The sequence below is a fragment of the Urocampus carinirostris genome, chromosome 2 (assembly GCF_059441175.1).
Source record: "Urocampus carinirostris isolate Australia breed hairy pipefish chromosome 2, RoL_Ucar_1.0, whole genome shotgun sequence".
Taxonomy (NCBI): domain Eukaryota; kingdom Metazoa; phylum Chordata; class Actinopteri; order Syngnathiformes; family Syngnathidae; genus Urocampus; species Urocampus carinirostris.
Window position 1 is genome coordinate 68,180,517 of NC_142350.1, and position 13,782 is coordinate 68,194,298.

Here is a 13,782-nt window from a genome sequence, read left to right on the forward strand (position 1 = left end):
CCATCAACGAAGGTTGCGTGTTACTATCAGCCTGTTTTGCCCCATACTTCCAGTTTAGAAAGAAAAAGACGAGTAAAAGTATTTTCTCTAGGCTGTAGACCAAGGGTGTCAAAAAGGCGGCCCGTGGGCCGGATCAGGCCCGCTAAGGGATTGAATCCGGCCCGCGAGACAACGCTGAGGGAAGTGCAAGAGAAAAACGAGCTGCATGTTGAAATATGTTCACTTGATGTTGCCAAAGCCAGGTGCCTCTCACAAACGCTGTAATTGCATTTCTTCCTCTTTCACACTTTCTCTCTTCCTCCCTTTCTCTCTCTCTCTTTCACTCTCTCTGTATCTCTTTTTCTCTTTTTTTACCTTCTTTTGTGCTCTTTTCCTTTTGTCCTTTTCTCTCTTCTCTCTTTCTCTCTCTCTGGCTTTGCCCTTCTTTATTTCTCCCATTCTCTTTCTCTCCTTCTGTTTTCTCTCCTTCGCCCTTTGTCTCTTTCTCTTTCTCTTTGGATTTCTTTCTTTCTTTCTCTTTCTTTCCCCTTTCCTCACTATTTCTCTCTCTCTCTCCCTCTTTTCCACCTCTTTTCTCCCACTGTCTCTGTCTTTTTCACTCTCTGTGTCTCTTTTTCTCTTACTTTGTTGCTCTTTGTCTCTTTCATCTGTGTCTTTTTAACTTCTTTTGCTCTAGCTTCCTTTTTTCCTTTCCTCTCTTTTCTCTTTCTTCTTACCCTTCGCGCTCTCTTTTCTCTCCTTCTGTCTTTCTATTTCTCTTTGGATTTCTTTCTTCCTCTCCCTTTTTCCCCCCTCTCTCATGACTTTTTATCTTTTGTTTCTCACGCTCTCTCCCTCTCTTTTTCTTTCCTTGTCCCGCCCTCTCTCCTTTTCCCTCCCTCTTTCTCTTATTTCTTTATCTCTCTTTTTCTTTCTCTTGAATCTACTAGTCCGGCCCCCGACAGAATGTTTGTTCTATGGTGTGGCCCCCGAGTTAAAATGAGTTTGACACCCCTGCTGTAGACCAACCTAACTTGGGATTCACATCTTTTTCAGCCAATCGCAGGCTTTGTTTTACCCCTCTTTAGCCTATACGAGCCTTCAAAGGGGAAAAAGGACCCGCCTCCTTTAGAGGAAAGTGTGCGCCCAGTGTTCACTGAGGTTTGCAGACGGACTGACAACAGGGGACAGACAGGACTGGGTTCAAATACTGACAGGGAGCCAATCAGAACAATTGGCGCCAAATAAGCGGGCACAGCTGAGTCACATCAGTAATCATGACACTTGCGAGACCTGTTGCGACTTGATATCGATCCATATACAAGGCGCACCGTATTATAAGGCGCAAGGCTTTTAGGTGCGCCTTATAGTGTGGAAAATACGGTACTCGCCTCCCACGTTTGCATCCCGGAATAGGTGTGAGATTGGTCTTAAATTTCATTGGACCGATTGCCATGTTGGCGCCAACAGCCCTCGTCGCTGATTGGTTCCCTGACGCTCTTTAAACCCCCGGCTTCCAAGAGGAAGCTGTCAGACCGTCCTGTGAACCTACGCTTTCAGCAAGGCAATCTCTGTACTATCCGACAATCTCCTGCTCTGCTTTCTCCTGCCTGATACCTGTTGCCGACCTGTTTCTGGACCCGTTTCTGCCCTGCTCTTCCGCCCCAACCATCGACCTGCTTTGCCCTGTTTCCTGCCTGATACCTGTTGCCGACCTGTTTCTGGACCCGTTTCTGCCCTGCTCTTCCGCCCCAACCATCGACCTGCTTTGCCCTGTTTCCTGCCTGATACCTGTTGCCGACCTGTTTCTGGACCCGTTTCTGCCCTGCTCTTCCGTCCCAACCATCGACCTGTTTTGCCCTGTTTCCTGCCTGATACCTGTTGCCGACCTCTTTTCTGGACTCGTTACCGCCCTTGCTCCTCCGTTCCTGCCATCAGCTACCCGTGTCCGACGATCATCGGATCGTGGAAGCAAGCACTGCTCTCTTTTTCAATAAATCTGAGTAAAAACGAACGCTATCGGGTCCTGTCTCCGTTCCTGGCCTGTGACATGGACGTGGTCGTGAAAAAGTCTTTCATCTGAATGGATTATGTCTTATTCATAAATGTCTACCTTTGCTACGGTGGAGCAATGATTTGAGATTTACTCATCAGGACAACCGAAACGCGTTTTATTCGTCTCCGATTTGCTATTCCGTTCCGCCCCGAGCGACTCCGCTCGGCATTTTCTCCAACAGAATTAGACACATAATCAATGGTGATGATACCTCCCGCGGTTTGGTATCAATACTCTGCAAAACGCCGTCAAACGATACTTTGCCTCTCCTATCGTTCTCGGGCGATCACGTTACCGAACACGGGTTTAACGATTTTGTACCGGATTTTGTTTCTGTGGGAAATGCGATCTTTGGATGTGATTATTGTTTCGGAGACAAACATTTTGGCTTTTTCTTTTTTTGTTAGCTTTTCTTAATCTAGCTTAGAACAGGGATCCAACAAAACATCTCAAGGGAACGCGGTGACGACACGATGTGATTTCTGCCAAGTCCTCTGAATGTCAAAGTAAATAAATTCAATGAAGCGCGGGTTTTCGGCGGGAGTAATTAAAACTTTCTCCGGTAGCCAAATGACTTGAGATTTCTTGAACGGATGAACGAGATTGCTACGGAGTAAGCGATTGATCTCTGAAGATTCAGCGGGGAAATGTCGAGTACAGGAAAGTAACACACTGTGCTGCGAATAAGTACCGTATTTTCCGCACTATAAGGCGCACCGGGTTATAGGGCGCACCCCCCAAAAATAGTTTTTGGTCCTATTTTTGACATACATAAGGCGCACCGGATTATAAGGCGCTACAATGGGAACGTGGACAAAACAGTCAGATGGTTCAGTCCAACTTCTTACCCCCTTAACATTCCCAAAGCTTGCAAAGACGCAAATATGTGTCGTAGACACATGCGGATGCGGTGTCCGTACGATGTCACTCAAATGCATCGTTCCATCATTCGGAAGGTTCAAGTCTTGGGATTCAAGAAATGCCAACCATTCCTTAGTTTCTATTTTCTTTTTCGCTCGCAACTTTACTGTATATATGACAATAAACACTTGGAATTGAGTTGAATTTAAAAATAGACACTCCATTCCATCCATTATCTGCACCGCTTATCACAGAAACATCGAGTTCAGTCTGAAACAAGATACAGGGACAATATAAAACCCGGAGTAGCTCACCGAAGTCGTTGTGTTCATAATAATGTCCTCTTATATCCGTGAGGGTAGTAAATCCAGGAGATTACAATATTTAGAAATACAGAATAGAAAAAAATGCTTTCTCTATGCCGTCAGCCACATGCTATACACATTCATCTTTTTTGGCCAATTGCAGGCTTTGTTTTGCCGTTTAAGCCAATGCCAGCCTGTAAATGATAAAAAGGATCCGCCTCTTGACCTCCGAATAACTTTAGCCAATAGTGATCGATTCAACTGATGATTGACACATCTTTTTCGGCCAATCGCAGCCTTTGTTTTGCCGTTTAAGCCAATGCCAGCCTGTAAATGATAAAAAGGATCCGCCCCTTGACCTCCGAATAACTTTAGCCAATAGTGATCCATTCAAATGATGATTGACACATTGGTTAGCCAATGAAACACCGGTAAATAAATCCCAGCATACACCGCGTACTACTTGGCGTTCGGGGGAAAATCGAGTCGGCGGCTGCAAGTTAGTTGGAAAACTTTGCGATTTAATATTGATCCTTATATAAGGCGCACTGTATTATAAGGCGCATGGTCAGCTTTTGAAAAAAAGAAAGGCTTTTAGGTGCGCCTTATAGTGCGGAAAATACGGTAACTGGTTTAGATACTGGGTCGGCAGCTGTCAATCTTAATTAGATTGGCATTAAAATATACGCAAGTGTGGTATAAACGTTCTAAAAACTTAATGTACCACACAGTAAGCCGTAGAATCACAGGTACCGTAAATTCCGGACTATAAGCCGCTACTTTTTTCCCAAATGTTCCGCCCTGCGGCTTATTCAGTGAAGCGGCTGATTTATGGAATTTAAAAGGTAAGATTAAGACCAGTCGAATATGAGCGCCAAGAAAGACTGCATTTTCCAAGTTTTAGCATATTTTTTGTAAAATTAAGATACGTTCCGATACTGAGGAAGGCGCCCTTGATGGCGATAGTTATGAGAAAGAAGTTGAAGACGATCTACCATGATTTCACATTTACGGGATGCTTTTTCCTCACAGGTATGTTTGATACATTGCGAGCGTGATCCTACTAGCGTGTTGGTACCTTTCAAAGGCATGGTTTGGGATGAAAGCTATATTATTATTATAAAAGCTTTGAAAACTCTCTCGGTGTACCGTCTTTCTTCGTAAATATGTGTAACCCATGTATAATATGTATTTGCAACTGCATATTTTTGTAATGTATTTATTTTAGAGATTTATTCTGTTATGTGTTCTACGGACGAAACAAAAATAAGGGGCGGTGAAAACGCGGGCTGATGGGAAATGTGGTAAAGCTGAGTTACCGGTAGATCTGTCTGTTGTCGCAGCGGACAATAGTGGATATATACTTTTCCCACCCTTAACTTTGGAAATATACATTTTGTTTCCTTGGATTACTTTCAACGGGACCCCGACTTTACAAGTCTGCATCATACCATAATCACGGGTATCATTTACCATTTGTGATGTAATCTGTGGATATGAAATTGTATACTATCTATGAAGTTACAATTGTGGAATTTACAGCGTCGCCCGGGTTAAGCCTGTGACTGGACGCCCGCGGCTAATACATGGGTGCGGCCTGTATAGATACAAAAGTGTCAAATCACTCAAAAAGTGGTGGGTGCGGCTTATAGTCGGTCTATAGTCCGGAATTTACAGTACCTGTACACTTGTTGTACTATGCGACTGATCTTACATGACAAAATGTTAGGTAGGAGAACAAGTATTGCTACTACTACATAAAAACTTTTATACATGTCGACACTAGTTAGAATAGAATAGTATATACCTTTATTGTCATTGTTACAAAATGGGTTAACATATTGTGAAAACGAAATTGGGCATGACAATCCAGTTTCACACATTCACAGTGAGGTAAGAAGCCAAGAAGATAAAGGAACAGAGAAGATAAGGTTATAAAACAAGGTGAGAAAAGTCCTTGATGATGTTTTCTGCTCTGCTGAGGTAGCGAGAGCAGGCAATGTCCTCCAGACTGGGCAGAGAGCAACCGACGATTTTCTGGGCTGTTTTGATGCTTTTATTTACTTTGTTTATGTTTTTGTTTATGTTTGTAGTTTACTGACTACGGAGGAGTACACGATAGATATCAGGCTAACAGTTATCAGATTGTTCACTTTTTGGCCGACAGGAAAACGAAACCTGATGATTTGTCACCTGCTGCCGTAACGGGTGTAATAATAACTTTAGTTTTATTGAAATTTCTGCTGAAATATTTTGTATAGTTTCTGTATAAGTGTCCTGCAATGATGAGCCCAACAGTGCCACCTGCTGGTATGTGGTAAGGTTTGGTTTGGCTTTAGACTTTGTGACAGGAAGGTGGGGGTTTTTTGGCAGTCTACAACGAGCTGCCAACGGTAAGACACAATCTTTTGATGCTCCACGAAAAGTTAATTTTAAACATTAAAACCACTGACAAATCTCTCATTTTCGTTTTGTTTCTGACGCCTTTTATGTTAGTTTTGCCGGACGTTGCATATTGTGCTAAAATGCTAATTCCCCTTATAGAGATCAAAGCCAGCGGAGAAGCTTACCACGTGTTGTGTTGTGACTCATTCATTTGCAGGTAAATTGTACCCGTTTTTATAATCATTATTGTGATTATTTCTATTTTCTCATATATATAAAAAGGATTAAAATTCAGACTATAGAAAAATATATCTTGTTAAAAGTATCTTGTTAAAATGGATGTAAAAAATTTATTGTGATGGCTGATATTCTAAAATATATTTTAATGTCAACTGAAAAGAAAGCTCTTTGATATGTTTTAAGGCAGACTAACAGCGAGCTGTCAACGAGATCAAAGCCAGCAGAGAAGCTTACCATGTGTTGTGACTCATTCATTTGCAGCAACTGTAATAAAAACCTCATCATCCAGTCCAGCGTGAATGTGGATTTTTGGTGGGACAGGTACACCGCGGTTACACTGCCATGATGAAATTTTCAATCGGCCGACACTACTTGTTGTGGATTAACTGTAAGTCAGCTTTGAGCTGACAACAGACATCTGGCAGGATGTTATGAGATAATGTTGATACAAGAAATCACAAGTTGTTGATTAAGGGATCGGGAACGGACGGGTGGAAATCGGGTGCAAAAAGCGGGACCGACGAGTGTCAGAGTCAAAGTGCTTGCCTTGTAGAAACAGAGGTTTGCTGATGGACTGACAACAGGAGGCCGGAAAAAACACTTTGGTTTCCGAGAAAAACATCACGTGATGTTGTGAACACACAGTATAAATGCCAGCGTCTATTGGACGAATTTTGAACCTGGCTTGGATGAATGAACGGATGGAATAAAGAGTGTTCCCTCTCTGTCATATATCTGTCTCTGCGTATATTTTGGGGCGACGCCCAACGACATCCTCTCCAAAAACAGGTGCTTGAAATCCTCAATAACAATACATCAAGTCTGTTTGAAAATGACAGTGACACGCCTGCTGCAGTGTGTTTCTTTTCCCGTGTGACAAACGGCAGCTGGTATTAGTATGTATGGCGTTGTCATTTGAAGCGTCATAACCACGATGTTTAATTTATTAGAGTAATAAAATAGCCGCTGCTTCTGTGATTATGATAAACAAATCGAATTTGTTGTAGAATCTACGCACCCAATACTAACCAGAATGCTATTTTTAGACTAGTGGTTCTCAACTGGTCTGACTTCTAATGACAGTCTGTGACCCAAATCGGGAAAACGATTACAATTCTCACATTTTTTCTAAGAAAGCAGTTTAAACCAGAGATAATAGATTAAATGATGACACGATGACATTCTCACCTTCTCCAGGTGGCAGCATTATCCATTTTCCAGTTACCCTCACTATCCCGCTCTTCAGGTGATTCCAATCAGACAATTAAGCACCTCTACCATAAATGCTTTCACCTCACGCTGCTCAGTCGTTTCGATTCCCAAAGACATTCATCCGCCACGTCTACAAGCTTCTACTCCTTCTTCAGTTCCCTCCTCATTCCAAGTTCACCCACTCCAAGACGCGATTTGGAGGAAAACGGTATCGAACGTGATATTTGTGGCACTCGCTCGCCAAATTCTTCAAGTGTGAGGCAGGTAGCGAGGAAAACTGAAAAGATCCGGTGCTCCCTGGACTTCAAAGCCGATCACACAATCGGATCGTGTTCCGAATATGGAAGTGGATCTCCTGGAGAGGGATGGGAAAACAGGTCGAGAGCCGGGACAGGAGAGCAAAAACCTGGTCAGGATCAAAAACGGGTTGTAAGCCGGGACGGGAGAGCAAACGTGGTCGGGGTCAAAAAACAGGTCGCAGCTGGAGACAAACGGGGGGATTAGGAACAGACGGGTGGAAAGCGGGTGCAAAAAGCGGGACCGACAGGAGTCAGGGTCAAAGTGCTTGCCTTGTAGAAACAGAGGTTTGCTGACGGACTGACAACAGGACAAGGAACCAATCAGGAAGCCCGCAGCGGCTGGCACAGGTGATACTAATCAGTCACCATGACAAATGTAGCATTATGGGGTGAGGAATACATTATTTTAACTCAAACTTTATTGACCAATGAGATCAAAGAGCCATGTTAATTCATTTTAAAAACTGTCTTGCCTTTTCCGAGCAGGCAAGACAGTTTTTGTTTTTGTTTTTCAGATAATTACGAATATCAGAGTAACAGAATAAAAAAACATTTTCAGTTACATGATTTGAAGGATTGGCTACATAGCAATTTGAAGTGATTTTTTTTTTTACTGGTTTTTAATCATTCAATCTACTTTTTTTAAGACACATACCCTCTAGGGCACTGGCGTCAAAGAGGCGGCCCGCGGGCCAGATCAGGCCCGCTAAGGGATTGAATCCGGCCCGCAAGGCAACACTCAGAGAAGCGCAAGAGAAAGACGAGCTGCAGGTTGAAATATGTCCACTCTTGATGTTGCCAAAGCCAGGTGCCTCGAACAAAGACACTGTATTTGTATTTATTTATTTATTTCTCTCTCTCTCTCTCTCTCTCTCTCTCTCTCTCTCTCTTTCTTTCTTTCTTTCTTTTCCACCCCTTTTCTCCCACTCTGTTCTTTCACTCCCTGTCTCTCTCTTTTTCTCTTCCTTTGTTGCTCTTTGTCTCTTTCTCTCTCTGTGTCTTTTGCTCTAACTTCCTTTTTTCCTTTTCTCTCTTCATACCCTTTGCGCTTTCTTTTCTCTTTTCTCTCCTTCTGTCTTTCTTTTTCTCTTTGGATTTCTTTCTTCCTCTCCCTTTTCCCCCTCTCTCCCGACTTTTTATCTTTTGTTTCTCACGCTCTCTCCCTCCCTCTCTTTTTCTTTCTTTGTCCTGCCCTCTCTCCTTTTCCCTCCCTCTTTCTCTTCTTTCTTTATCTCTCTTTTTCTTTCTCTTTAATCTACTAGTCCGGCCCCGACAGAATGTTTGTTCTATTGTGTGGCCCCCGAGTTCAAATGAGTTTGACATCCCTGCTCTAGGGGTTATCTGTTTTTCACTAACAATTTACTGAAAATTTTTGAACACCACACGAACAAAGAGAACAAAATGAAACTGTCATGTCCTGCACGGTTGTCATGGTGCCCAGCTGGCCCCGCCCCTTGACACCGGCTGAGACGCATTAGACTGATTGCTTTTGGAGTACTCTAACGCTCCTTTTGGGACTGCCCGTTGCCAGATCTCTGCTTTACCTTGTTGAAACCTGTTCATGTTCATCCGAGTAATGCCTAGTTTGTCATTTTGATTGCCTTTAAACCTGTTTTTTTTCGTCTTTGGTCCGTTTGTGTGTTGGACAACTTTTATTTCCTAATTAAAGTGACAGATCGTCTACACATATGAGTTCCGACTTCCTGCTTCCCGGTCCGTTTCGTGACAGAAACAGAAAAATGGGATATTGCCTGGAACATTAATATGTGAGGCAATTACTCCGCAATATATTTCAATATCGATTTTGCAGCCCGTGAAAATAATTGATTCATCAGTCCAAAAAAGAAATGTATAGCTCCACAAATGAGTAAAGAACTTGCAGTGTTAAAACAATTAACTTATTCCAAGGACCGGTCTGCTGCGTTCTTGATTTACCTGATGGGAACAAAAGGCATCTTGTTGGAAGAGCGGAGAGAAATGGCGTAGCAATTGACGTTGACCTTCTCCTTCCAGGCCTTGGCCGCGTCGGCTTGCATTAGTTTGTGGCGGCATGGAGAACAAACTGGGCAGAGGAGCTACGGAATAGAGGAAGTTCAAAGAACTTTGCCATTTCTTTTATAGTCAGTAAGAAGGGATGGGACTTAGAACATTCAGGGCGTTCTGGGTCAGGTCCTGGAGATTCCAGTCATTTCCTGAAAAGGAGGTTCTGTGGATGGAACCGTCTGGCGTCATCATGTCAACACCAATAAAGACCTGATTTCAATGCCTTTTAAGACTTTTCAAGGACCTGCTGGAACCCCAATGAATGCAGTCCTTTTAACATTTACAAAATAAAACCTACAATGAGGAAAACTCTTTTCCGTGTTAAGGATTGAGAAAATTTGTCCTAATTCACCAAACATAGAAAAAAATATAAACATATATTAAAAAATGGATCCTGTCAGTCGCCCTCTGAATACCCTCACCTGCGCTCCATCCTTCAGCCCCAGCTGCCACTCGTGTCCTATTTATTCCTCTCCCTATTTAAATGCCTTCTCTCCGGTCACTCTTGGTCAGTCCGTCAGCGAACTGCCCGCCTCGCTACTTGTCCTTGGCCGCGGCGGCTTCCTGTTCCACCTGTCCAGCGTACGTCAGCTCATAAAAGGCAAGCACTTTTGATCCCGGCTTCCTGATCGTCTCCAGTTCCCTGACTTGCTTTCGATGTCTGACCACGCTTTGTTCTCCAGTCCTGGCTACCTGACTTGCTTTCGATGTCTGACCACGCTTTGTTCTCCAGTCCTGGCTACCCGACTTGTTCCGATATAAAACCACGCTCCGTTCTCCTGTCCCGGCTATATGACTTGTTCCGATCCACGACCATGCCTCGTTCTCCTGTCTAGGCTACCCTACTTGTTCCGATCAACGACCACGCTGCGTTCTCCTGTCCCGGCTACCTGACCTGTTCTGATTCACGACCACGCTCTGTTCTCCTCTCCCGGCTAACTGACTTGTTCCGTTCCGAGACCACGCTCCGTTCTCCTGTCCAGGCTACCCGACTTGTTACGATCCACGATTCGTTCTCCTTTTCCGGCTACCCGACTTGTTCTGATCCACGACCACGCTCTGTTCTCCTGTCCCGGCTAACTGACTTGCTCTGTTCCCCTGTCCCGGGTACCCGACTTGCTCCGATCGATCCTTGACCACGCTGCGTTCTCCTGTCCCGGCTACCCGACTTGTTCCGATCCACGATTCGTTCTCCTGTCCCTGCTACCCGACTTGTTCCAATCCACGACCACACTTCACTCCCCTGTCCCGGCTATCCGACTTGTTCTGATCCACGACCACGCTCCGTTCTCCTGTCCCGGCTAACTGACTTGCTCTATTCCCCTGTCCCGGCTACCCGACTTGTTCTGATCCACGACCACGCTCTGTTCTCCTGTCCCGGCTAACTGACTTGCTCTATTCCCCTGTCCCGGCTACCCGACTTGTTCTGATCCACGACCACGCTCTGTTCTCCTGTCCCGGCTAACTGACTTGCTCTATTCCCCTGTCCCGGCTACCCGACTTGTTCTGATCCACGACCACGCTCTGTTCTCCTGTCCCGGCTAACTGACTTGCTCTGTTCCCCTGTCCCGGGTACCCGACTTGCTCCGATCGATCCTTGACCACGCTGCGTTCTCCTGTCCCGGCTACCCGACTTGTTCCGATCCACGATTCGTTCTCCTGTCCCTGCTACCCGACTTGTTCCAATCCACGACCACACTCCATTCCCCTGTCCCGGCTATCTGACTTGTTCCGATCCACGACCACGCTCTGTTCTCCTGTCCCGGCTAACTGACTTGTTCCGATCCACGATTCGTTCTCCTGTCCCTGCTATCCGACTTGTTCCGATCCACGACCATGCTCCGTTCTCCTGTCCCGGCTAACTGACTTGCTCTGTTCCCCTGTCCCGGCTACCCGACTTGTTCCGATCCACGACCACGCTCCGTTCTCCTGCCCAGGCTACCTTACTTGTTCCGATTCACGACCACGCTCTGTTTTCCTGTCCCGGTTACCCAACTTGTTCCGATCCACGATTCGTTCTCCTGTCAAGGCTACCTTACTTGTTCCGATCCACGACCATGCTCCGTTCCCCCGTCCCGGCTACCCGACTTGCTCCGATCCACGATCACGCTCTGCTCTATTTATTTCCTCTCTCCCTGATCCCCTCGATCCCTTAATAAAGTGTTGCGCGAAACGTCACGCAGTTGGGTCCCCCTTGTTTGTCCAGCGTCACGTGAGGACACCCCGAAAGTGGATCGATTTTGTTCTCTCCGGGGAGCAGAAGGCTCTCAAGTGCGTCTGTTCCCGCTCGAAGCCGCGGGGCTACCGTGACAAAGGCGGCGTGACCGATCGGCAAATGGAAAACTCACAAGGCGGCCATTGTGCTCGGCACGTGGCCAGAGGAGCACATTTGAGAAATGGGACTTTCGCTGTAATGTAACTTCTAGCTCTGCGATGTAGTTCCAGGATCATGTACGCAGGGTTGGGTAGGGTTAATTTAACTGGATTACTTTTAATGACTTTTCGATGACTCCAATACCAAATATGCTAACAAAAGACAAAAGAAACCAAATAGGAATAAAATAACTAAATTTTGTGTCTTTTATTAGCATATTTGGTATTGGAGTCATCCAAAAGTCATTGAAAGTAATCCAGTTAAAGTAACCCTACCCAACCCTGGTCATGGGGAAGACGATTTAAGTTGTGGTGAGATTCCCAGACCAAGGGAATCACTTTGTATCCTGAAACGCCTTTGTAACGTGAGGCAATAGTTTCCCGTTCAGGTACTTTGTAACCTGAAACCTTTGTATGGTGAGCAGGGTTGGGTAGGGTTCCTTTAACTGGATTGCTTTCAATTACTTTTGGATTACTCCAATACCAAATATGCTAATAAAAGACAAAAGAAAATTAAATTTGGGGGCGGCAGTAGCTCAGGAGGTAGAGCGATCAAGAGCTTCATATTTAGTTTCTTTTGTCTTTTTTTAGCATATTTGGTATTGGAGTCATCTAAAAGTCATTGAAAGTAATCCAGTAAAAGTAACCCTACCCAACCCTGCATCTTATGTTAGTTTTGCCGGAGATCAAAGAGATCAAAGCCAGGAGAGAAAGCTTACCACGTGTTGTGAGTCATCATTTGATTCCTATTTCGTTTCTTTTGTCTTTTATTAGCATCTTTGGTATTGGAGTCATCCAAGTCATTGAAAGTAATCCCGTTAAAGTAACCCTACCCAACCCTGCATGTACGTGGCTCAAATGTTCCTGATATGAAATGATTAAAAAGGGATTGGTATGCCCCTGTCCTCCTATAACCCTAAATTTAATATAAAAAAGACAGTAATAAAATGAAATCAACAAAATAAAATGCAAATTTATGATGTCAGGGTTCCTACAGCTTAAAGGAAGTTGAATTCAAGACTGTATACAGGGATCAGAATGGAGATTTTCATTTTCAGCTGAAATAGCCAGCGTCCAGGAATAAAGCAGGGCGGAGCCCCCCACACGCAACCCCCCCCCCCCCCCCCCCCCCAAGTTCCTGGGTTTTAGGCAATTTACTTGTCCAAAACCATGCTTATATTTATCATTTAAGTAACATTTTTAGAAGATTAAAATAATTTGCCCACATAACTGATTTTTTTGTAAATACTGCAAGATAAGTTCAAATGCAGTTCAGTCCCTGCAGCTTGTGCGACAATGCGGCCAATTTTTCTAACGGCCGCCAGGGTGCGCCAGAGCAATAAAGGAAAGAGTGAGACAGTCGGATTTTGAATTTGTTTGCTACGCAAGAGAAAAAGTGAAAAAGTCGGAATGCCTTTGGGGTTCAAAAACAGCGGAAATCCGCGGATCCGCGGAAAATTCTGATCCCTGTGTATAAGACTTTTCAATACCTTTTCAAATCAAATTGAAGACCGAGTCAACAAAAAAACACAATTGAAACCTCCATTATCCATACGGCATATCCTCAGTAGGGTCGCGGGCAATGTTCCCTCTAAGCTTTTCCGCGCACAAGAAAATTTAGCCAGCTAACAAAAATCAGGGCTCAAAATTACTAATTAAGAAGCCAATTAAGTCAAAGTTACAATGCATGAAGGTAAAAATACAAGGGTTCCCCTGACGTTGTGTTCTAAATGCGGTATTTGGAAATCAAGGTCGAAGTAGGACGAAGTTGAGTAAAGTCAGTAGAGTTTTTCGAGAACCGGCTTCTTCGGCCCGGCTCACTAACCGGCTCTTTCGGGTACTAAACGGCTCATCAGGTTGTTTTTGCTTCTTTCATCCCTACACGACCAAATATTATGTAAAATTGTGCACAAAATGACTTAAAGGAAGGGGGAAATAGAAAAAAAAATACCAAAATGAAAAAGTAGTGAAAAGCTAAGAAAAAAGAAACAAAAGGAAGAGAAAAAAGAAGAAAAATTTCAGAAAAAAG